The following is a 23,738-nucleotide window of genomic DNA, read 5'->3' as shown; positions in this document are numbered from 1 at the left end:
CTGGTCCATCTAGATCAGAAGAGAGGCTTAAAACACCTCCCAGGGCTGGCCCACAGAGGTGGCAAGGAGAGGCAACCACCTCAGGGAGCAGGATCCACGGGGCACCAGATCTGGCCTCCAAGGAATGCAGCTGCAGGTCAGATCTGCTGCCTCCTCGGCATCCCATCTCAATACTGCCTCTTAGCGAATAGGAGGTACTGTTGGTCTCCCTCCACCCCCTCATTCCCAATGAAGATTTTTATTCCCCCTGATGTAGGTCTTCAATCACCTGTCAGGGGCTGGACTGAGGAGGAATGGTGGGCCCACCCCCTTCCTTCTCCTGAACCTTCCTGAGAACAGGAGGACAGTATAGATTTAGAACAGCGGTTTGCATTTCTGGGAAATGATTTATAATGAAATGAAAAAGGTGCTTAAATGCACTTTCGTGAAGAAACCAGAGGCCTTTCTCCTAGGCATAGTCGGCCAATTGGTGCCAAAGAAGGATAGAACTTTCTTTATGTATGCCACAGCAGCAGCAAGAATACTCACTGCGAAGCATTGGAAAATGCAAGATCTACCCACCTTCGAAGAATGGCAGATGCAAGTAATCGACTATATGGAAATGGCTGAGATGACCGGCAGAATCCGAGACCAGGGAGAAGAGTTGGTGGAAGAAGATTGGAGGAAATTTAAAATTTATTTACAGAAGTATTGTAAAATGTATGAATGTGGATGACATTGAAATAAAATGAAGGGGTTCTAGTAACAAGAGATAAAAATTTGAAACTATAAATTTGGGAGGTAAAATATTTAAAGATAAAGTAGCAGGATATGAATTTGCTGAACTAATTGTTAAAGAGGGATACAAAAAAGGGAGGTGTGAGGAAGTCAGGAAAATAAGTTAATCAAAGATGAATAACCAGAAAAGAGTGATTTGTGTTTGCCTTATTTTATCTGTTGTGTTTGTATTCTATGTATTATGAAAGATTGTATTGTTGTGTCTTTTGTGTGTGTGTGTGTTTTATTGTTGTATGTTTGGTTGTATATTTTTATTGTTAAACCTAATAAAATATTATTATAAAAAAAAAATAGAACAGCGGTTTGCAGAAGGTCATAATTCAGAGGCCGCAGAGGGGAGAAGCTGGGAGATATTGGGAGAGGAGGAGCAGCAGAAAGAAGAAACACCAGGGGAGAGACAGCTGACAGACTCCGTGTCCTTGGAAAGCATTCCTGAACCACCACCACCACCCCACTCTCCCAGGACCAGGCGAGCATTGAGGGTAGTTGAACAGAAAGCTCAGATTAGCTGACTCAGGGGTAGAAGAGTTTGGACTTGATATCCCGCTTTATCACTACCCGAAGGAGTCTCAAAGTGGCTAACATTCTCCTTTCCCTTCTTCCCCCACAACAAACACTCTGTGAGGTGAGTGGGGCTGTGAGACTTCAGAGAAGTGTGACTAGCCCAAGGACACCCAGCAGCTGCATGTGGAGGAGCGGGGATGCGAACCTGGTTCACCAGATTACGAGTCCACTGCTCTTAACCACTACACCACACTGGGTAATGCAGAATAGGAGAGACAGGGGAACTTACTCGGAGCAACGCCATTATAGCATGGAGACTGCATTCCTTTGTCGCTCTCCATGAATTATTGAAGAAATTGCTTGGTAAGAACTTTTATTTTTTATCTGCTTTTTGAGCTGCCACCGTGGGAGGGATCAGATTCCCTGAAGCCTGGCATCACCCCTGCTTTCCTGGCCAGGCAGGGAGTACCATTCTCAGGTACCATGTCTTAGGTAGCAAAATGTCGTGGGCCAGCTCTACCACATCCCCACTGTGCTGGTCCCATGGGTTACGCAAGATGCGAGGCCAAGTCCGGTCCATGGTCAAAGGTACAACGTGGAGGCAGCCCATAGTAGCTGAAGCTGGGTGCAGGGCAAGGAGTCGGGTGAAGTCAGGAACAGGCTTGCAAGCAGGAAGCCAGAGCAGGTCAGGAGCTCTGGCAGAAAAGCAGGACAGGGTTCAGGTAGGAATTAGCAACCAAGAATGTTGCTCCCACAACTTGGGACTGGGGCTGGCCGGCTTTTATCTGCCCTGAGGCATAGGGCGGCCCCGATCCTCTGGTGACTCGCCTCTCCTGGCCTGGAGGCGAGCACTCCTCTTGCGGGAACTTAGTTCCCTCCGCCTCTCTGCCCTGAGCCTCTGCAGCTCAGCAGAGGCTGGAGGGTTACCGGACCCAGAGGCAACCTCAGCTTCCTCTGACGGGCTGAGAGTGGAGCACCTGCAGGCAATGGGTCCTCCATCACCTCAGGAGCCAGAGCAGACTCAGCTGATGTCTGCACCTGAGGACCCAGCACAGGTGAGGACCCTTCAGGCTCAAGCCCCAGCCCTAGCTCAGCTGGTTCTGGAGGTGGGGAATCTTGTGCAGGCTGGGATCCCTCAGGTTCAGCCTCCGAGTCCGAATCCCAGGCCATCACACCCACTCACCCCAGTTCTCATCTTTCTTGGGGATGGCAGCACACTAGCAATTTATTTATTTATTTATTTATTTATTTATTTATTTATTTATTTAAAAAAGGTACGCTACATTGCTTATGTGCAAATTGACATCATGTCTCATTTGGCCCTGAAGGGTGTGTGTGTGTGTGTGTGTGTCTTTAGGGAACAAAATAATGACAACATAGCAGTGGTATTAAAGGAATGCCTCAATGTTTTGTTCGTATGTAGAAATGCCCGTTTACCAAAGGAAACTGGAGACAGGCAACTGATTATATATCTGGATGTGGGGGCGGTATTAGTTGCCAAGTCTGGAAAATAGCCAACCCCTTATCTTCAGCTTCTAACATTCATGGGACGGGGGGGGGGGGTGGGAATCAGCCTAGGGAGATCAGGAAAATTGTTCGTCCAGGAAGAGTGCACAAATTCAGCAGTGCTTAGTTTGTTTTTTGGTTGCTAGTTTGTTCATGTTGTTAATATTGCTTTGTGGATTATGAGTGCTGCAATGCTTTGTAAAAGATATAATATGGCTTTTCTTGTGGTTTTAATCTGTTTTTAAGTTGATTTGTTAATAGTGTTTTACAGAAGGTGGTTGTATTATTGATGATTTGTTAATCATTTTATATAATTTATGTTGCAATTTTGACGTTCTACTGTGTTGTTATTTATTGCATGTAAGACACTTTGTGACTCGTGTGAGTGAAAAGCGACCTAGAAGTACAATAAATGAATGAAAATGAAACGTTCCCTTCAATTTGACGCAGGCCAAAGAGGGTGAAGCAGGATAATCAGCAATATCATCCCTTGAATACGGAATGCATATTGTTTGCTTTCCTCCATGTGCACGCAGGTAAATCCCCAAAGTTGACTGCAATCTGTTCTATCAGATGACTTTACAAGGTCACGCTGGAGGAGTGATAAAACCTTCCCCACCGATGCAATTTGGCAAGAGTGTCTTCTAAAGTTCACATCTGTTCGGATTCTGGCACCTGAATCCCGCGGCTTCCCCTGGAGTTGATTGAGAATCCAACCAGCTCCTCCTGCCGCACCCCTCTGCCCAAATCCATTTCCTTGGGATCATTCTGAAGAGAAATATACGAGCATATGTGCAGGCACAGAAAACCTCTCTGGAGGAATCTATCGTGAGAGATGCACTCGTTGGCTGCAGGCTATTGAAAGTCTTACTCGCTTATTTAATATTCACACTCCCAGCTTTCCATTTTTATTTTTATTTTTGCCAGCAGCTTTTTTTTCAAGTGCAAGTTTTCCTAAGGAAAACATCAGATAGCCCACTGACTACTTTTAAAGGCCAAAATGGTTTTGGCCTTTAACTTGGAGAGTCATAGAGAGCAATCTGTGATGGCCTGGGACTCGGACTCGGACTCGGAACCAGAGGAGTCTCAGTCTGCACCGGATCCTTTGCCTCAGGCATCATCTGAACCAAGTCTGGGGTCTGATTCTGAAGAGCCCCAGTCTACACAGGTTCCCCTGCAACAAACACCAGCTGGGCCAAGTCAGGGGCCTGAGCCTGCCCTGGCTCCAGATGCGGAGATTACCTCGTTGTCTTCAGCTGGGCCATCACTTACAGCTGCTCCACTACTGGTTGGGTCAGGGGAGGCTGAGGTGGCCCCTGGGTCTAGTAACCCACCGACGTCTCCCGAGCTGCAGAGACTAAGGTCTGAGAGAAGGAGAGACCTGAGTACTCGCAGGAGGAGTGCTCACCTTTGGGTGAGACAGGGAGGTGAGTCGCTGGGGGATCAGGACCGGCTGTTACCCCGACAAAGATAAAAGGCTGTCGGACCTTGCCCCAGGTTGCGGGAGCAACATTGCTGTATGCCAGATCTTGCCTCAGATCCTGTACCTGTCCTTGCCTGGTTTCCTGCCTCGTGTCCTGCCTTGGCCCTGTCGGACTGACTCCTAGCGGAACCTATGGATTCTGGACCGGACCTGGACCTGGTTCTCTGGTTACCCCCAGGCCCAGCACACAATCCTAAATATGGGAAACCAGTGGCGTTTATACCACCTTAAATTAAGCTAGCGTAAAGTTATACCCAGTGCTCCCCCCCCCCCGGAAAAATAGGTACCAGAACTCACCATGAAGTTGTTACACCATGAAGTTGTTGCCTGGTGACTCAAGGCAGCCCTCAAAAGATGCTGGTTTGACAACGCTCACGATCACCACTACAGAAAGCTGTCTCCCTAGCTGGTTTGGGGGTCACCCCTGGTTTTGGTGCAGGTCAAATAAATGCAACCCCGCTTTCCTCATTCTCTTAGATTCAGTCTCAACGTGGGGCTTGAAGCCACGACTCTGAGATTAAGAGTCTCATGCTCTGCTGACTGAGCTATCCCAGGTAGACCACTTGCGCTCAACTTGCAGGTTTTCCACAAGCATCTGGTTGGCCAGCAGGATGCTGGGTCATTGCCTGGATCCTGCAGGTTCTTCTTATGTTCTTACAATCTCAAAGAGAAATCTTCCAGGGATTGAATTTGAGACCTTCTGCATGAGAAGCACAGGCTCCACCATTGAGCTATGGTCCTTCCTAATGGTTGGGTGGTGCGGAAAATGTGATATGACCACAGCAGATGCATCATCTTGAGGGTAGGCATCCGGTTCACCTGCAACAAATGAATATCAACCATGCATTAACAGTGCTCAGGGAGATTGGAAAGTCACATCTGTCTCCAAAGAATACTTTCCACTGACAAAGCTGACAAAGGTTGACAAAGCACATATCTACTTGGCAGCCCGTCATCGCTCTAATGTGCTCTAAGTGGCTTTTGAGATGGATGGCATGATGGTCCACCATTGACCTTTGACAAGATGGCAGAGGGAACAGCATGCTCACCAGAAGCTGTAACACCACTCCGTCTCCAGCTCAATTAAACAGAACATGGAGGAATGGCTAGAGCCTAGCGATTTGTCAGAAAGTTGGACGTCCTTCAAAAGAGAGTTTCAACTCAGACTGAAAATGGGTGCAGGAAATGGTGCTTCTTCATGTGCAGGGAAGTGAAAAGAAGGTACGTGTGGAGCTGCTTTATTCTGAGTCCAGCAGTTCAATCCATCAATCATTTTATTTGCATGCCGCCTTTCAAGAGTTAAAACCATGCTCAAGGCGGCTTACAGCATATAAAAAAATGTATAATTACAAACATAGCAAAAGTAGTCAAAGACAATAAACAAAACATCAAAAGCATCAACTAAATTGAATACTTTGCAAATAAATTGTAAGATACAAAATATACCAAAAAACACACACACACACATCAATAGCAGCAGCAACCCCCTAAGCAATATCCCAGCCCAATGGTTTAATTGACACAGAAGTGAAAAATGTCTAAATGTATATTGCAGAAGGTTTAACATGGTTTTTTCCCATTGAACTATAATAAAGGCAAAGAGAGCACTTTGAGCTCTTGCTAAGATAATGATGAGCTAACTGACTGTTGTTCTCTGGTAGCTAACATGTGAGTGTTGTAACTTTAGATCATGCGATGAAGGTATTGGGTTGCAAATCTCCATTTTGAAGGGAGTTGCCTTTGAGCCTTTTCTCCCAAACTCAGTGGAGTGAAGATGTAAAATGAAGCTCTCCTGAAGCAAACAGCCTGGAGGCTGGAATGCAGGCTGGAGAGAGAGAGAGAGAGAGAGAGAGAGAGAGAGAGAGAGAGAGAGAGAGGTCTCTTTGCATTATTTCATATTTTGTAACATGCTGAGCCTGTGCTAGACAGCACAAGACTTTGTATGGATATTTTGGACATATCCTTTGCTGTATTCTGTTTTATTTTAAAGATTTCTGCCACTAAAAGTTTGAATAATATTTTTATGGGTCTGGACAATGATGTATTCCCAAAGTAGTCAGTACTTAAGCTTCCAGTCGCTTCAAACTGCACACTATTAATATCTGCAACACATATTGCTCACTAATGTCTATACTGAATCGCAGTAGCATTCAAGGGTATCACATGGGAGTCATTCCCTGCCCTGCTTGGAGATGCTGAGGATTGAACCCAAGTCTTTTTGCATGCAGAGAATGAGCTCTGCTACTGAGCTACAACGCTCCCCATTTTAAAGGAATGCCTTAAAATGTCATAATAAGGTTGGATCGGTCAATATTTTATTTGAAGTAGCCAAAGGAGCACTCTATTTAAATATTTTTTTAAAAAAAAAACTGGTGACGGGCAGGTGTCTGTTAAACAGAATGTTCTTTTCTGCACCGTAAATGAGACATTTGTTTTGCTAATTCTAGGATTGCTGCAGCTACAGTAATTATACAGGGTTTATGAAAACAAGACTATCTGATACCATGAAGTAAAGGCCAATCCCTCCATACGTTTGAGGATAGTGACTCACTGAGCTCGTTTGCCAAACGATACATAAGCACATCCTAAGGTAATAGGTAGATGGAGACTATTATCTACATATCCAATAAAAAAATTTCCCAAAATAGACTATGAGAGAGCTGCAACCCTTTCTTCTCAGGGTTTTTATTTAAAAATAATAAAATTTTAAATATTTTATTTAAAAATAAATAAATAAGAAAGCAATGCCAGATGTCACTCCCAACAGCAGAAAAGTTATTTGTTCAACTATCCGCTAGCCATTCAGACTGTACCAATGAAAGGTTTCGTAGCATTTTAGACTTTATATAAATTAGAAATGCATGCAAGTTGTGTGTGCATCTCTCTTTGATCATGCTGGCGTCCCCCACAGAACCCTGGGAACCCTGCTTAAACTTCTGTTAGAGATCCCTAGGACCCTCATACCTACAGGACCGGTATGCCCCATGGAGGACCTTAAGGTCCATAAATAGCAACACCCAGAGGTCCCAGGCCCTAAGGATGTTAGATTAGCCTCAACCAGAGCCAGGGCTTTTTCAACACTGGCTCCAGCCTGGTGGAATGCTCTGCCTCAAGAGACCAGGGCCCTGCAGGATCTAATTCCTTTCCGCAGGGCGTGTAAGACAGAGTTGTTCCGCCTAGCCTTTGGCTTGGAGTCAATTTGATTCCCTCCCCCTCTTTCTTTTTTCCTTTCTCCTCCTGTGATGAGGCTGCATTTTAATGTTTTAATGTTGTATTTTAATCTTGTTTTTAAGTTGTATTCATTCAACCTGTTTTTATTATTGGCTGTTAGCCGCCCTGAGCCCGGCCTTGGCTGGGGAGGGCGGGGTATAAATAAAATTTATTATATTATTAGCCACACCCCAACTCCACCTCCATTAACCTACAATATCCTAAGTTCCCTAAAGAGATGAACTGACTGTTAAACCAGTTTAATGGAGCAATCCTGTATGCAAGAAGCTGTCATAAAGGAACCTGGTGCAAGCTGAGCTGGCATAAAGTTACACTAGATCCAAACTCCATTCAGCAGCATGGCTACTCCTGGCTGACCTGACCTTAGCCTGGCAGAGGGAAAACAAGTTTTTGAAATAGTGTTTGAGTTACGCCACCCTTTTTGCTTGGTAGGTCCTGTTCCCACCACATCTCTTTTGGGGCTTGAGATCTACCAGGCTCATCTCAGCTGTCTGGGTCCCAAACTGAGTCACAATGGGGGAGATAAGTGGTCTTATCTATAGCTGAGCTGAGGATGTGTGATTTAAGCCAGAATAGCCCAACTGTGCTGGGAACTGGATACTAACCAGCTCATCCCAGGAGATCTTGCCATAGGATTGCCCCTTTAGTCTGTTATGTATGCATGGCCTTTAGGATGAATGGTTTTGCTGTGTTATGTGAGAAGTAGAAGTAGAAGAAGAAGAAGAAGAAGAAGAAGAAGAAGAGGAGGAGGAGGAGGAGGAGGAGGCGTTTGGATTTGATATCCCGCTTTATCACTACCCTAAGGAGTCTCAAAGCAGCTAACATTCTCCTTTCCCTTCCTCCCCCACAACAAACACTCTGTGAGGTGAGTGGGGCTGAGAGACCTCAGAAAAGTGTGACTAGCCCAAGGTCACCCAGCAGCTGCATGTGGAGGAGCGGGGAAGCGAACCCGGTTCACCAGATTACGAGTCTGCCACTCTTAACCACTACACCACACTGGCTCTCCAGCAGCCTGCTGTTGTACTCTTATTGTGGAAAGTGCACCATATCACTTCCTATTTAGAATATATTCTTATTTAAAGAGGCATTTAAGAACAGATTGTCTTCTGCTATTTCGATAAGCTATTTTTTTCCATTGTAGATGTTAAGATGCTTGGGATTTTTATTATTTTTAGAAGCCACCTTGAGTTGGCATTATTATGGTAAAATCAAATCAATGAATAAGCAAACATTTCTTCAGAATCACAAAAACTTTATGCATATTTTGATTCTTGGGGGGGGGGGGGAATCTCCAAAAAGCCCATGTATGTGAACCAGCATCAACAATAACCGATAAAATGCAAAGCTCTGCATGGTAGTGCATTTTCTGAACATGCTTTCAGGACGCAAGCCATCCTTTTTCCATGTGTACACAGCCTTTCTCCAACTCATTGGAAAACAGCAAATTATAAACTGAAGAGCATCTTTGGTTCTAAGGATTTGGAGCATGAAATTCTGACCCCATTGAACCAGGACCTAAGATTCTTCTCATACCCTTTCAGCTCCGCATTAATGCTCTGAATCAAGTCGGCCCATTGACAGTAATCAACAAATTGAGCCTCTGAACAAGCCAAGCTTGACTAAAAACCACTTCTATGCAGCCTCTCCAAACTTATCAGTATGCATGCTGGCTGATCCGCTTGGAGGAGAGGCACAAAGAACACTTTGCTGCAAGCTCACATCAATGGGGTGAACATGGCGAGTGATGCACTTATGGCCTACAGCTCCCATGATCCCTAGCTAGCAGGATCAGTGGTCAGGGATGATGGGAATTGTAGTCTCAAAACATCTGGAGGGCCGAGGTTGAGGAAGCCTGCTCTAGCCTATGGCATGCCCTACAAGTGTCCCGCTTTTCCAAGGACAGTCCCAGATTTTTAAAAAAAATATTTATTGAATTTATATACCGCCCTATACCCAGAGGTCTCAGGTCAGTTCATGGAACAAAATCAAAATATAAAACCACAAAATATATAATCAAAATAAAAACAACAACCCAATAACACACACACACCCCAAAAAATAAGACCCACATTTAAAAAGGGCATAGGATGTCAATCAGATCAACCAAAGGCCTGGTTAAAAAGGAACATATCTATCTGGCGCCTAAAGATGTGTAATGAAGGCGACAGGCAAACTTCCCTGGGGAGAGCATTCCACAGATAGGGAGCCACGGCAAAAAGGCCCATTCTCGTGTTGCCGCCCTCCAGACCTCTCGAGGAGGAGGCAAACGAAAAAGGGTCTCAGAAGATGATCTCAGGATCTGGGTAGGTTCATATGGAAAGAGGCGGTCCTTGAGGTATAATTATAATATAATATAATATAATATAATATAATATAATATAATATAATAATATTATTTATACTCCACCCATCTGGCTGGGTTTCCCCAGCAACTCTGGGCGGCTTCCAACAGAATATTAAAATACCTATTAAACATTAAAAGCTTCCCTAAACAGGGCTGCCTTCAGATGTCTTCTAAAAGTCTGGTAGTTGTTCTTCTCTTTGACATCTGGTGGGAGGGCGTTCCACAGGGCGGGTGCCACTCCCGAGAAGGCCCTTTGCCTGGTTCCCTGTAACTTGGCTTCTCGCAGCAAGGGAACCGCCAGAAGGCCCTCGGCGCTGGACCTCAGTGTCCGGGTAGAACGATGGGGGTGGAGACACTCCTTCAGGTATACTGGACCAAGGCCGTTTAGGGCTTCAAAGGTCAGCACCAACACTTTGAATTGTGCTCGAAAACATATTGAGCCATTTAAGGCTTTATAGGTCAAAACCAGCACTTTGAATTGGGCCCAGAAACTAATTGGTAGCCAGTGCAGAAAGACCAGAATCGGTGTAATATGCTCAAACAGTCTTGCTCCAGTGAGCAATCTGGCCGCTGAATTCTGCACCAGCTGAAGTTTCTGCACCATCTTCAGAGGCAGCCCTATGTATAACACATTGCAGTAATCTAACCTTGAGGTTACCAGAGCATAGACACCAGTAGTTAGGCTATCCCTGTCCAGATAGGGGCGTAGCTGGACCACTAGCCGAAAACCATTCTGGCCCACCTGAAGGTAGGTTAGACTGAGAGGCAATGACTGGCCCAAAGAGATATTCATGGCAGAGTGGGGATTCGAACCCTGTTCTCCCAGATGCTAGACCAGTACTCTAACCATTACACCACACTGGCTATTTTACTGAATAGGGTGTTTAGCCACGGCTAGCTTTATCTAAATGGCCACGATTGAGAACATAACAGCAGTTCAATTTGTACAGCATCCTTCCTCTCCTTCGAAAGATCAGAAGCACAGCCTGATAGCTAAACCATGCCATCATAAATACCCAAGATAACATCTTTGGCATGTGGGACGCATGCTGTTTTATGAAACATGATCCCATCCCATAATGCTAGAGAACACGGACTGGAAAGTCAAAGGGAGACTGAAGATGACACATGGATGCACAGTTTCGCGGAAACTTTTCACTCGGTGACGGCGGTCGTAAAATAAATAGAGACACGCAAATATAGTAACAAGACAGATGAACGCTAGCTTGTACCAAAAGATGAATGATTTATAAATACTGTAAGCAAATGAAATAAAACAAAACACGCTGTAATTTGGGTTTTATGGAAAACTGTATATTTCTGTCTCTCACTGTAGCAGCCGCCTCTTTTTATTCCTGCAATAGATAATCATTTGCCAGCTCCGTTTGACAGTGATGTTTTGGTTTGCATCTTCCCTTAAAAAAAAGAAAGAAAACAGAAAAGGAAATAAAATATTTAAAAAATATCAGGAGTAGGGAAGCTCAGGCCTAGGACTAAATGTGCCCCTTCAGGGACCTCTAGCTAGATTTAAGATTCTCCCTAGGACAGACACCCTCACCAGGCTTGCTACAAATCCTCTTTGAATGTGGCCACGAACTACCGTACAAAGTTAAATTTTCCATTCATTCCTCCACCCACTTTTGCTGCTGGCCCCGCCCACCATGGGAATGCGGCTCTGAAAAGGGTTTCTCACCCCTGTTATACAGTATGGCAAGGAGTTTTTATTTTCATTTTTTTCAAAAAAAATAATAATAAATCATTAGCATTTTCTTGCACTGGGGGAAAAAATTATTATTTTTGTCAAGGCTTTTCTTGCTTTAATATAATGGTGGTGCCCAGATCATATTTAATCTTTTTTAGAATGAAAACATTGTAATTTTAATATTTTGTTGGATGGGCGGGATATAAATTTATTATTATTATTATTATTATTATTATGGCTTTTTCCTATGTAAAACTGGTATCAATTTTACAGTGTATCCATTCTCTCCCCAAGAAGGCACTGCTGTCTGTCATATTTTATAACAGCACCATCTTTCTTCCACTATGGAAATTACTTCCAGTTTGGTCCTTTTTTCATGTCTTAAGCCCAATCAGATTTCCCCGCCCCTTGCTTGTTATGCATTAAATGTTGCAAACTAAGCTCCTAGACAAATGAAATATTGTTGAATGCCACACTCATCTCTGAGTGGTGCAAGATTCCGGGGTTCCGGGCGCTTATCCCACGGTTTGTGTTTCCTTTTGGAAATGAGGCATGGCGGAGACTGTGGTGTCTTTATGATATAAGGTTTATTTGAAAATATATATAATCTGAGACCTCGATGGAGGAGGTGGCCAGCATTAAAAGGTTCTTGTTTCTCCCATAGGAACAGGCCTGGATTCCAGGAGAAATCAAATAAGGTGTTCTCTCTCTCTCTCTCTCTCTCTCTCTCTCTCTCTCTCTCTCTCTCTCTCTCTGCCTTTTCTAGCCTTCAACCTCCCCTCTGCCCCAGATTACATCACAGCCAACTCTCAGCTCATAACTCAAGACTTTTGTCCTCTAACTATCTAAGAGATGGAGGAGGAGCACCACCCTCTGCCATCTGGTGCAGAGCCCCCTGTCCTTGGCTTTGCTGATGCCCCATCACCTTTCTTATGTTATTTTAATGGTCCATCATCCCAGGCGATTACCTCGCCTGGGTGATATTTCAGCACTTACTGAATCCAGGGGTTCAGTGTCTGGCACCCACAAACTCATAACAATATATCACATTTGAACTTTCTTCTTTTGAGATGGGAAGAAGCCATCTCTTTTCTAATACGTTGCTGAGCTTCAGACTAGAAGAGATGGACAAATTTGTTTATTTCAGTGTCTCGTTTTTCCAATCTTGCATTTGGTTCAACACATTTCCACATCCGTTTGAGATTTTAAACATCTGCGGGAAAGCTCATGTGCATTTTTTGCATGCATTTCTCTTGCTACGTGCGTTCTGGCAAGCCATTTTCCCTAACGTAACACATTTTTGTACATTCCTCTTTATGAATACGCATCTTTTTGTGCACCCTCCTCCCATCTATTTGCATTTCGTCTGGGGAACTGCACCCCAAAATTCAAAGCAGTGCAAATTTTGAAGGACAGCTGCATTTCAGTTCCGGTATTAGTCCAGGACGTGCAAATTTGGTTGGTTCATATTTTAATGTGAATAATTTTCTCCACTACTTTTCTCCACTACTGCTTCAGAATTAATACAGGCATAATAAACGCTTTTCAGAGGTATGATATATATTTGGGGTGCTTATGTTCCATTGATATATGTACCTGAGATGCACATGGCTATCCTGGTGTCCGATGCTTGAGTAGTGAAGTGATTCCCCATTCCATGCTCCTTCCTATTCTGTCAAGACTCTGTGACTATATCCCTGTGGTTAATGGCCCCTTCCATCACCCATTTCTCTCATCAAAATGATGAGTCTTTCACTAGGGACATAGGAAGCTGCCTTATACCAAGTCAGACCATTGGTCCATTCAACTCAGGACTTTCAACAGTGCCTGGCAATGGCTCTCCAGGGTTTCAGACAAGGAGTCTCTCCCAGATCTACCTGGAGATTCTGGGGATTGGACTTTCTGAACATCAGGCAGATGCTTTTCTCCACACAAAAAAATAAACCCAAAATTCGGCTGCATGGCATTGTCATGGAATCATATCAGAGTGAAGGCAATGCTGTCCCCCCCCCCCCCCGTCACTTTGACGAAGCTGAAAGAAAAAAAAATGGTGCCGTGCAGGAGAAGGGAACATGATTACCACCAGCAGCGTGTTGTAGTGGTTAAGACCAGTAGACTCGTAATCTGGTGAACCAGGTTCGCTTCCCCATTCCTCCACATGCAGCTGCTGGGTGACCTTGGACTAGTCACACTTCTCTGAAGTCTCTCAGCCTCACTCACCTCACAGAGTGTTTGTTGTGGGGGAGGAAGGGAAAGGAGAATGTTAGCCGCTTTGAGACTCCTTCAGGTAATGATAAAGTGGGATATCAAATCCAAACTCCTCCTCCTCCTCCTCCTCCTCCTCCTCCTCCTCCTCCTCCTCCTCTTCTTCTTCTTCTTCTTCTCCTTCGTCACCAGAGTGACCACGATAGCAATAAAGGTGGCCTGCTGGATCAGACCAGAAGCTTGTCATCCAATATCCTCACAGTGGTCAACAAGATGCCTGTGGGAAGCCCACAAGCAGAACCTAAACAGAACAGTACTCTCAACACCTGTCGTTCCGAGCAACTATCATTCAGAGGTCTTCTTTCTTCTTCTTTGGTGATCACTTGTAGCTGAGTAAGATTGTCTTCCATGAACACGGTCTTAACACTGAGTCTGTAAGTGACCGTGGAGGGCAATTCTGGATCCACACATTCTTCCACAGTGGGGAGATAGGTTTCTGGGTGGGAGTCGAACACGGTGTGGATTTGTCAAGCATGCCTTCCTCTTAGTACGTTTCTCCCTTTCATCCTCAGTTCAAGCATCTTCAAAGCCCATGACACCTTTGGTAAAGGCTGTTCTCCAACTGGAGTGCTTGCAGGCCAGTGTTATTGGTGTTTATACTATATTTTTTTATACAACTTTTTTAGATTTGCCTTGAGAGAGTCTTTAAACCTCTTTTGTTGACCACCAGCATTACGCATTCCATTTTTAAGTTCAGGATAGAGTAGTTATGTACTTTGGAAGACGATAACCAGGCATCTGAACAACATGACCAGTCCAACAAAGTTGATGTTGAAGAATCATTGCTTCAACACTGGTGATCTTTGCTTCTTCCTGTTTACCTGTCTTCCCAAGTGATGTGTAAAAGTTTTCGGAGACACCGTTGATGGAATCTCTCGAGGAGTTGGAGATGGCATTTATAAGTAGTTCATGTTTCACAAGCATACAGTAAGGTTGGTAGTACAATAGCTTTGTAAACAAGCATTTTGGTTTCCCTTTGGATGTCCCAATCCTCAAACACTCTGCACTTCAATTGAGAGAAAGTTGCACTCGCAGAGCTCAGGTGATGCTGGATTTCGGCATTAATGTCGGCCTTTGTGGAAAGATAACTATCCAGGTAGGAGAAGTGATCGACATTTCCCAACATTACACCATTGAGTTGGATTTGTGGTGCTGCAGAGAGGTTGTTCTGTGCTTGTTGGTGCAGCACTTTGGTTTTTTGGATGTTGAGCAATAGGCCAAACATTTCAGAGGTAGGATTGCAGTAAGTGAACATTGTGCCCCAATGCACACCTACCTCAACATTCACCAGAAAGAGTAAATGAATAGTGTTCTGGCTTGCAGCTTGCTGTACTTCATTTACCTCTCCTCATTTGTGATTCAAAGATACTGGTAGGTATCGAGATCTATGGTAGTGCCCCATGATGTCAGCAAGCAGCCAGCTTTGTAGCGTCCTTGTATGTGTCTGGGCTAAGAGTTTTGGCACTCAGTACTCATGTTTCTGCATTAAACCTCATGTTTGACATAATAGGATTAGATTGTTAAGCGCTGACATTCCTCCATCACAACCTCCCAGAACAGAAGATTGGACTTGTTGGATCAGGTCCAGCCAATCTAGAATCCTTTCTGAAACGGTAGCCAACTGGATGCCCAAGAGAAGCTCACAATTGTAGGACAACAAGAACTGTCCTGATACCTTCTGCCCAGAATTTTGGCGGGTATTCATATGAATGAGATTGTTATTTGCAATTGCTACTTTTATGGTTCTTTTATTTAACCAGTGATGCCATCCTCCTCCTCTTTCTTTCATCTCTTTTTTGTTGATGCATTGTATCACTTTTGAATTCACTGTGGGGTTTTTTGAAGCATACCTGCTTCTGTTCGTTAAATGGCTTGTGTAGGTTGAATTCCGCAGCTACCGCACAGTCTGGAAGACCGAGACATCAGGGAACAGGAACGAGCACCTATTGCGACTCTGTGTGGGAAGAACTTTAGCATGCAGCGTTCATATATCCCTTGGGGCATTGCGACAAGAGGCAGGGGGAGCTGCTGCTTATTCATTCCCTAAGAGCAGAGCTGCCCATTTGTCAAATACAGGAGTCACTACAGTGGTACCTCGGGTTAAGTACTTCATTCGTTCCGGAGGTCCGTTCTTAACCTGAAGCACCACTTTAGCTAATGGGGCCTCCCGCTGCCGCCGCATGATTTCTGTTCTCACCCTGAAGCAAAATTCTTAACTCGAGGTACTATTTCTGGGTTAGCGGAGTCTGTAACCTGAAGCGTATGTAACCTGAAGCGTATGTAACCCAAGGTACCACTGTACTAGTCTATTGTGAGCACATTTGGATTTTTGAGTGAGCGCCATGTCCACCTAGATCAGGCTTCCTCAACCTCGGTCCTCCAGATGTTTTGAGACTACAATTCCCAGCATCCCTGACCACTAGTCCTGCTAGCTAGGGATCATGGGAGTTGTAGGCCAAAAACATCTGGAGGGCTGAGGTTAAGGAAGCCTGACCTAGATCAGCACACACACACACACACACACACAGAGAGAGAGAGAGAGAGAGAGAGAGAGAGAGAGAGAGAGAGAGAACGAGAGAAGTCAGATCCAACAGAATTAATCTGGGCCTTAAAGTGCACATAGAGCTAAAAGAGGAAGTGAGAAAGAGTCTCTCTCTCTCTCTCTCTCTCTCTCTCTCTCTCTTCCAAAGCTTTGCAAGCAGAAGGTCCCAAATTCCTGGCACCTTCACCCAAGAAAGGACCAGGAAGGCGATGAGAGGAAAGATCTTCTGCCTGAGACTCTGGGAAGCTTCAAAAGAAACAAACAAGGATAGACAGACTGATAGCTCGACATAGTATAAAGCTACCTTCTTTCTATGGTCCTGTGACATACATTTGCCACAGCAAGACTTCATAAATCTATGAACTTTGTTTATGCAAACAGAGATGCACAACATACAGTACATCCCTGCAGTTTCCTCCATAGTCTAATGAGAGTATTGAACAACCCACTAAGAATTAATTCATATTCAGTAATCTTGTGTGCATCCAATTAATTCCAAAACATACCGGGGGAGAAAGAACTGTCAGTTTTCTGGACTGGTAAAATATTTATATATTACATTCCCAATCAGCCATTATTTATGATCACAACAGGGAAGGTGGCATCTGATAACAAAACGTTTCATTTAGCAAGGGTTGTGTTTGAGTTGCTGAAAGGAAGGGAAAGCAGCTGGATTCTTGCAAATGATTTGTTTAGAGAAATTCCGACCTGGGAAGCCTTGAGTCTGAGTTTAACAGCCCCACTCAGACAAATGGCACCCATTAGAAAAGTTGAATAGGTGACCAGCCAGCCAGCAAGCAATGGAGAAATCTGGCAGCAGAGCAGAAGTGATCATTAAATGGAGGAAAAACACACGGCATGCCATTAAAAATTTAGATTTAATGGATGTCTGTGTCCTATTCTTAGTGCTTCTGGAAAACAATAGTGCGTCTGATTGTGGCAACATTTACAGTAGGGTCATAAATCCAGTTTGCTGTTTGGAAAAAGCAGCAAAATCTTCTTCATCATCCTATTTCAAGTGAAGGCAATGTTATCTAGGGAATAATAAGTTCTATTTTTAATGAAATTATTTACAGGGATGTGGAAGGCTGTGAATCTGCGATTCACCTAAAATGTGACTTTCAAAATCAGCTACACACACTCAAAGCCAAATTAGTTCTGAATTATGTAGCTCGCCATTTCTCATTTTATATGTTGTAGTGGATGTTTATCAACTTCTCGTGTTATGTCCAGATAAAAGGGCATATCCCTTTTCCAGCTCTGGGAGCAATTTCACAGATAATGTGTAGGAATCCATTGAAAAGGGACCATCAAGCCCGACTGACTCCCATCACAGTAAAGACTCCTGCCATTAATACTTTCTGACTTGGTTCTCTATAATGAAAGCTGTTGCATTTTTAACATGCACAAATATATACACCCATTGCTTTGCAATTTACATTATTTGTTTGTAGACTGATGCATAATTGCTGCTGCCCCAACAAAGCTTCATCAGATGGGCTTAATTTGTCTGAGTGTGACTGTTAAACTTATGACTCAGGGCTTCCCAGGTCGGAATTTCTCTAAACAAACCATTGGCAAGGCTCCAATTACTTTTTCTTTCACTCAGCTGTTCGAACACAATGTCTGCTATGTGAAACATTTTGTTATCAGATGCAGTCTTCCCTGTTGTTGATAGTCAAGGTATGACTTTGTGTGCTTATAAGTTTCCAGCTTTCCTGATGCCAGAGTGAGGGGAATGAGAAAGGGGAGCCAGCATGGTATAGTGGTTAAGAGCGGTGGACTTGTAATCTGGTGAACCAGGTTCGCGTCTCCGCTCCTCCACATGCAGCTGCTGGGTGACCTGGGGCTAGTCACACTTCTCTGAAGTCTCTCAGCCCCACTCACCTCACAGAGTGTTTGTTGTGGGGGAGGAAGGGAAAGGAGATTGTTAGCCGCTGTGAGACTCCTGAAGGGGAGTGAAAGGCAGGATATCAAGTCGAAACTCTTCTTCTTCTTCTTCTTGACCTCCCTGGGGCACAAGCCTGGGAAGTGTGTCTTCCCAGACGACAAGACCCCTCGTCTCAGCCTCACTGATGTGGTCCAAAGGAAAACAGAGCAATACGTTTGGCACCAGCTTGGCTGCAGGAGTTGTTGGAAGGAGCCATATGTGGCGATATCCAACCATCTTAGGGCCTCCACTCCAGATTTGTGTAGGTTTACTCCTTAGAGTTTTCTTCTCCTGAAGATATTCTGCAAGGCAGTGGATATTTGGGGTCTGAGTTTTCCTTGTAGATGGGCTCCCTTACCAGGTTAACGGGCCCCATCTGCCTCTCACTTCCTTCTACAGCACGTGCAGAAACTACCTTGTTGACCATTGGAGCCACTATGGGCCTTGCCCACTCAATCCACCCAAACCTGTCTTCACATGTAGGGGAAGTCCTTTGTTGTAAACAAAATCTGCCCTTTTCCCCTTATGGGGTATCCAAGAGCCTGTATAGAGTCCTTAAGTGGGTTCCCTATCGGTAGGAGAAAATAACAGAGGCCAACCAGAGAATGTTGAGAAGCAAAGCAGCTAGTAAGCCTGATCTTTATTAAAACTGTTGCAACAGGGTGCTCCCCTCACATGCAGGAGAAAAGAGGAGGACCCAGAACAGAGCTGTGCCTGCCCTTATATAGAGTTCTGAAATTGCCCACCTTCAAACTCAAAACCACCCCCAGAAACATAGCTGTCAATGTTTCCCGTTTTTTAAGGGAAATTCCCTTATTCCAAATTGGATTCCTCGCAAGAAAAGGGAAAAGTTGACAGCTATGCCCAGAAACATCATACATAAATCACAGAAGGGGTGTAGCCCAAGACCCGCACCCCCCCCCCCAATATATCATAATCCTGTCTGGCAGAAAACCTGTCAATGGTCACTGTTTGGATCACCCGGGCAACCTGGACATTCTTTTGCAATGATAAATACTTACTGGTAATTCCTGAGCCAGGTCACAGGCTCACCCTAGTCACACCTTAAATGTGCCCTTAAGGCAGGATTTGTGAGCACAGAGACAATGGGGAGGTTTTTTTCATTTCCTCCCTCCTTGCAGAGAAACATTTGGTCAGTTTGGGAGAGTCAAAATGGTTTCAAGACTGTCTTCATGTACTGTTTCAGACGTGTGGTGTATATATTTATGTATGTGTTTGCCTTGTACATTTAATTTACATATTTGAGACCTTAAATTCTTATAATACCCTTACTCACCAAGGAACAGAGACCCACCAGCCATCCTCACCTGGTTTAGCCAGCCAGTCTAAGCCATTTCCCAGAGTGTGGCTGCTGTCACATGTCAATAGCTTCTAGGAGCCGCAGGTGAGAGCTGAGTGCAGGGTGGGGACCACCTGTGGACAAGCTACCCCAGAAGGAGCACGACCGTGTCCCCCACCAGATGTATAACCCCTCGCCTAATGCCCCATATACCCCAATGCAAGAAATGAATAAAAATAAATAGAAAGTGTAAAGGGATTTTTAAAAGCAGTGCAGGACTAGTGTTGCTCAAAACACATTGGGACGCAATCAATTAAAAAATAAATTAATCTGCCCCCCACCACCACCGCCCTTGTGCTAGCTAGAATCATCCTTTAAGCCGTGCCTCTGCAATAATAAGCTCTGGTGTCATTTTCCAGCACAACCACAACAGGGCACATTTGAAGCCTCGCAATAATTGCTTGGCGTTGAGACCCGGCCGAAGGAAGCCTCCTTGGTGCAGAGCTCACCTTGAATAATCCCAGCAGGCTCTCAGAGCTGAATGCTCTTTTAAGGCACTGTGTGGTGATCCTCCAAATGGGATTTCAACATTTCATTAAAGACCCTTCACATTTGGCAGAGAGAGGCTCTGATTCTGCGAGGAAGGAAAGAGGCTCTGTGATCCTTCCGTATTCCACGAGCATCACTTTGTGTGCTCAGCGGATGCCCTTGACTCCTCCGACTCCTCCTCCGTCTTTGTGCCGCCACTTGGTAAAATATGGGTTCATTTGTCAGGGTAGCCCCTGCACCTCGGCTCCTTGCTGTTTCCCACGGAACAACCATACAGTCCTTCAAGTGGTGTTTTTAAGCTCTTTCCTAATTGCCCTCCCAACACAGGGAGGATGCGGCACAGAACACAGAAAGGTCACCCTAATTTGAGGGGAAGTATAGAAAGCTCCATTACGTTGAATGAATCATTTCAGGATGAAAAGCTTGCAGATTTAGGAATGGGCCATGGCTCAGTGAAAGAGAATCTGCTTTGGTTGCATACCCAGCAACATTTATCCGGTGAAAACAGGGATGTCACATTCCATAATGATAATTTTACTATTTATACCCCACACATCTTACTGGGCTGCCCCAGCCACTCTGGGTAGCTTCCAATATATATAAAAACATAATACAGTGGTACCTCTGGTTACATACTTAATTTGTTCCGGAGGTCCGTTCTTAACCTGAAACTGTTCTTAACCTGAAGCACCACTTTAGCTAATGGGGCCTCCTGCTGCTGCTGCGCCAGCAGAGCACGATTTTCGTTCTCATCCTGAAGCAAAGTTCTTAACCTGAGGTACTATTTCTGGGTTAGCGGAGTCTGTAACCTGAAGCGTCTGTAACCTGAAGTGTATGTAACCCGAGGTACCACTGTAAAACATTTTTTAAAATTCACTATACAGGATTGCCTTCAGATAGCTCGGGGGTCGGATAACTCCATACCCTCCAACATTTCTCTGATGAAAACAGGGACATCCTAAGGGAAAGTGGGACATTCCGGGATCAAATCAGAAACAGGACGGCTTCTCTAAATCAGGGACATCCGTGGAAAACAGAGACACCTGGAGGGTCTGTGTTTGTAGAAGGTCACAGGTTCAACCCTCTGCATCTCCTGGTAGGACTTGGGAGAGAGCCTGACTGAGGCGTACATGCACACACAATGCACTTAAAGCATGTGCACACACACAAATACCCAATAATCCTGGGACCCATCACAGAGCTACAGTTCCCAGTACAGTGGTACCTCAGGTTACAGACCCTTCAGGTTACAGACTCTGCTAACCCAGAAATAGTACCTCAGGTTAAGAACTTTGCTTCAGGATGAGAAAAGAAATCGCGAGGCAGCAGTGGAAGGCCCCATTAGCTAAAGTGGTACCTCAGGTTAAGAACAGTTTCAGGTTAAGAACAGACCTCCAGAACGAATTAAGTTCTTAACCTGAGGTACCACTGTACCTTTAACAAACTACATTACCCAGGATTCTTTGGAGAGGAAACTTGATGTGGAAATGTGGAAAACTTCAACTGGGAGAAGCTGAGAGAAACCAACCCTGACAGATTCACCCACCCACTATCTAGCAGCCAAACGTTTTCTAATAATGTACCTCAACATTTTGTTTGTTTGTTTCTTGCATTCATATCTCACCTTTTGCTCTAAGTGGCAGACATGGTTCTCCCCGTACACATTTAATTCCCCTCAACAACCATATGAGGTAAGCTAGGCTGATAGACAGTGACTGGCCCAAGGTCACCCAGTGAGCTTCATAGCCGAGCCGTGATTCGAAACCTGGTCTCCCAGGTCCCAGTCCAAATACTCTAACCACTGCACCACACTGCCGCTCATATGCATGGCTAGCAAATTTCACATTTCCCCATTTTCTAAATGGATGGCGTCGTATTTTAGTGACGGGAAGAATGGAATTGGGTTGGTTCACACACACACACCACACACATTCTCACTACCTTTCAAGCCTCCCATATCCGAAGCACACAAATCACACTCCTTGAACGCAGCAAAGCACAAGGAGCTTAGGCTACTGAGGATTAAGTGTCCATGAAAAGGGAACAGCTGCTCCTGCTAAGGCGAATAATCCTTCATTCCTTTCATTAGCTTCCTTATGTCACTTCTTTTAATAACTAATAGGAAATGTCTCGGGACTCGGCAAAGAATCTCTGTGGAGGCAAACAAGGCAGGGGCCTGAATTGTCCAAGCGAAGCCTAGCCGGATTTGACACTGAGATCATCAACGGCAGTAGGCAGCATCTCAGCCTGTTGTTTCCTATGACATAGGGCGGCCATCCCCAACATGGCACCCTCCAGACTACAACTCCCATACTCTCCAACTATTGGACGTGCTGATTGGGGCTGATGGGAGCTGGACTTCCAACAGCATCCAAAGGGAATGAGGAAAGCTGACTTGGGGCATATCTGCAGGACAGAGTAAACTTGAGTTAACAGGCTGCCCTTCCAAAGGGTTATGGGATCTGTAGTTGCGCAAGAAAGGGAATTCTATTGCAGAACGCGCCGGCATACAGTTCCCAGGGTTATTTGATGGAAGCTGAAAAAATGGCATGGAAGTGATAATACGCACAGGTCCCACTTACTGAAGACAATGCTTTCTCAGGAAATCGTTCATTAGGTGAGTGCCACCACCGAGAAGGCCCTCTGCCTGGTTCCCTGTAACCTCACTTCCCACAATGAGGGAACTGCCAGAAGGCCCTCAGAGATGGACCTCATTGTCCGGGCTGAACGATGGGGGTGGAGACACTCCTTCAGGTATACTTGGACCATCATCAACACAGGCCCATGGGGGGCGGATCCAAACCCACATGCATCTTGAAAGGGTTCTTAGCTGCACCAGCCTGGAGCTGATGCAGCAGAAAATGAGACCCACCCCTATGCCTTGCCCTTCTTCCTTCAGTAAGCACCAGGGATGTGCTATGGTCAGAAGCCAACAGAGCAGAGGTGCCCCACCTTTACCACCACACGGGGCTGCTATTGTGACACACACACATACACAGTGGGTGGCACTGTGGTCTAAACCACTGAGCCTCTTGGGCTTGCTGATCAGAAGGTTGGTGGTTCGAATCCCCATGATGGGGTGAGCTCCCATTGCTCTGTCCCAGTTCCTGCCAACCTAGCAGTTTGAAAGCATGCCAGTGCAAGTAGATAAATAGGTATCACTGCGGCAAGAAGGTAAACGGTGTTCCTGTGCGCTCTGGCTTCCATTATGGTGTTTCTGTTGTGCCAGAAGCAATTTAGTCATGCTGGCCACATGACCTGGAAAGCTGTCTGTGGACCAATGCCAGCTCCCTTGGCCTGAAAGCGGCTCAAACCCTTAGTCACCTTTCACTGGACTTAACCATCCAAAGGTCTTTTACCTTTTACCTTTTTTATACATACACACTTAGGCAGGGCAGTGCCTAACAACAATAAAAAGGAGAATTATAGTGCCCGTGCATTTTGCTTCATGTGGCAGTTTCTACACAGGAATTAGCTGTGATCCCTGCATTGCAAGGGGTTGGGCTAGAGGACCCAACTTTCAATGACATGCAAGGAATTTAGGTTCGTTAAATGAAAGCTAGGAACGTAGGGGTTGTGGCTCATTTGCAGGACAAATGTCCTCC

The sequence above is a fragment of the Podarcis filfolensis genome (assembly GCF_964270895.1).
Source record: "Podarcis filfolensis genome assembly, chromosome: 7".
Lineage (NCBI taxonomy): Eukaryota > Metazoa > Chordata > Lepidosauria > Squamata > Lacertidae > Podarcis > Podarcis filfolensis.
The sequence above is the reverse complement of the archived record's forward strand: the minus strand, read 5'-3'. Positions refer to the sequence as shown.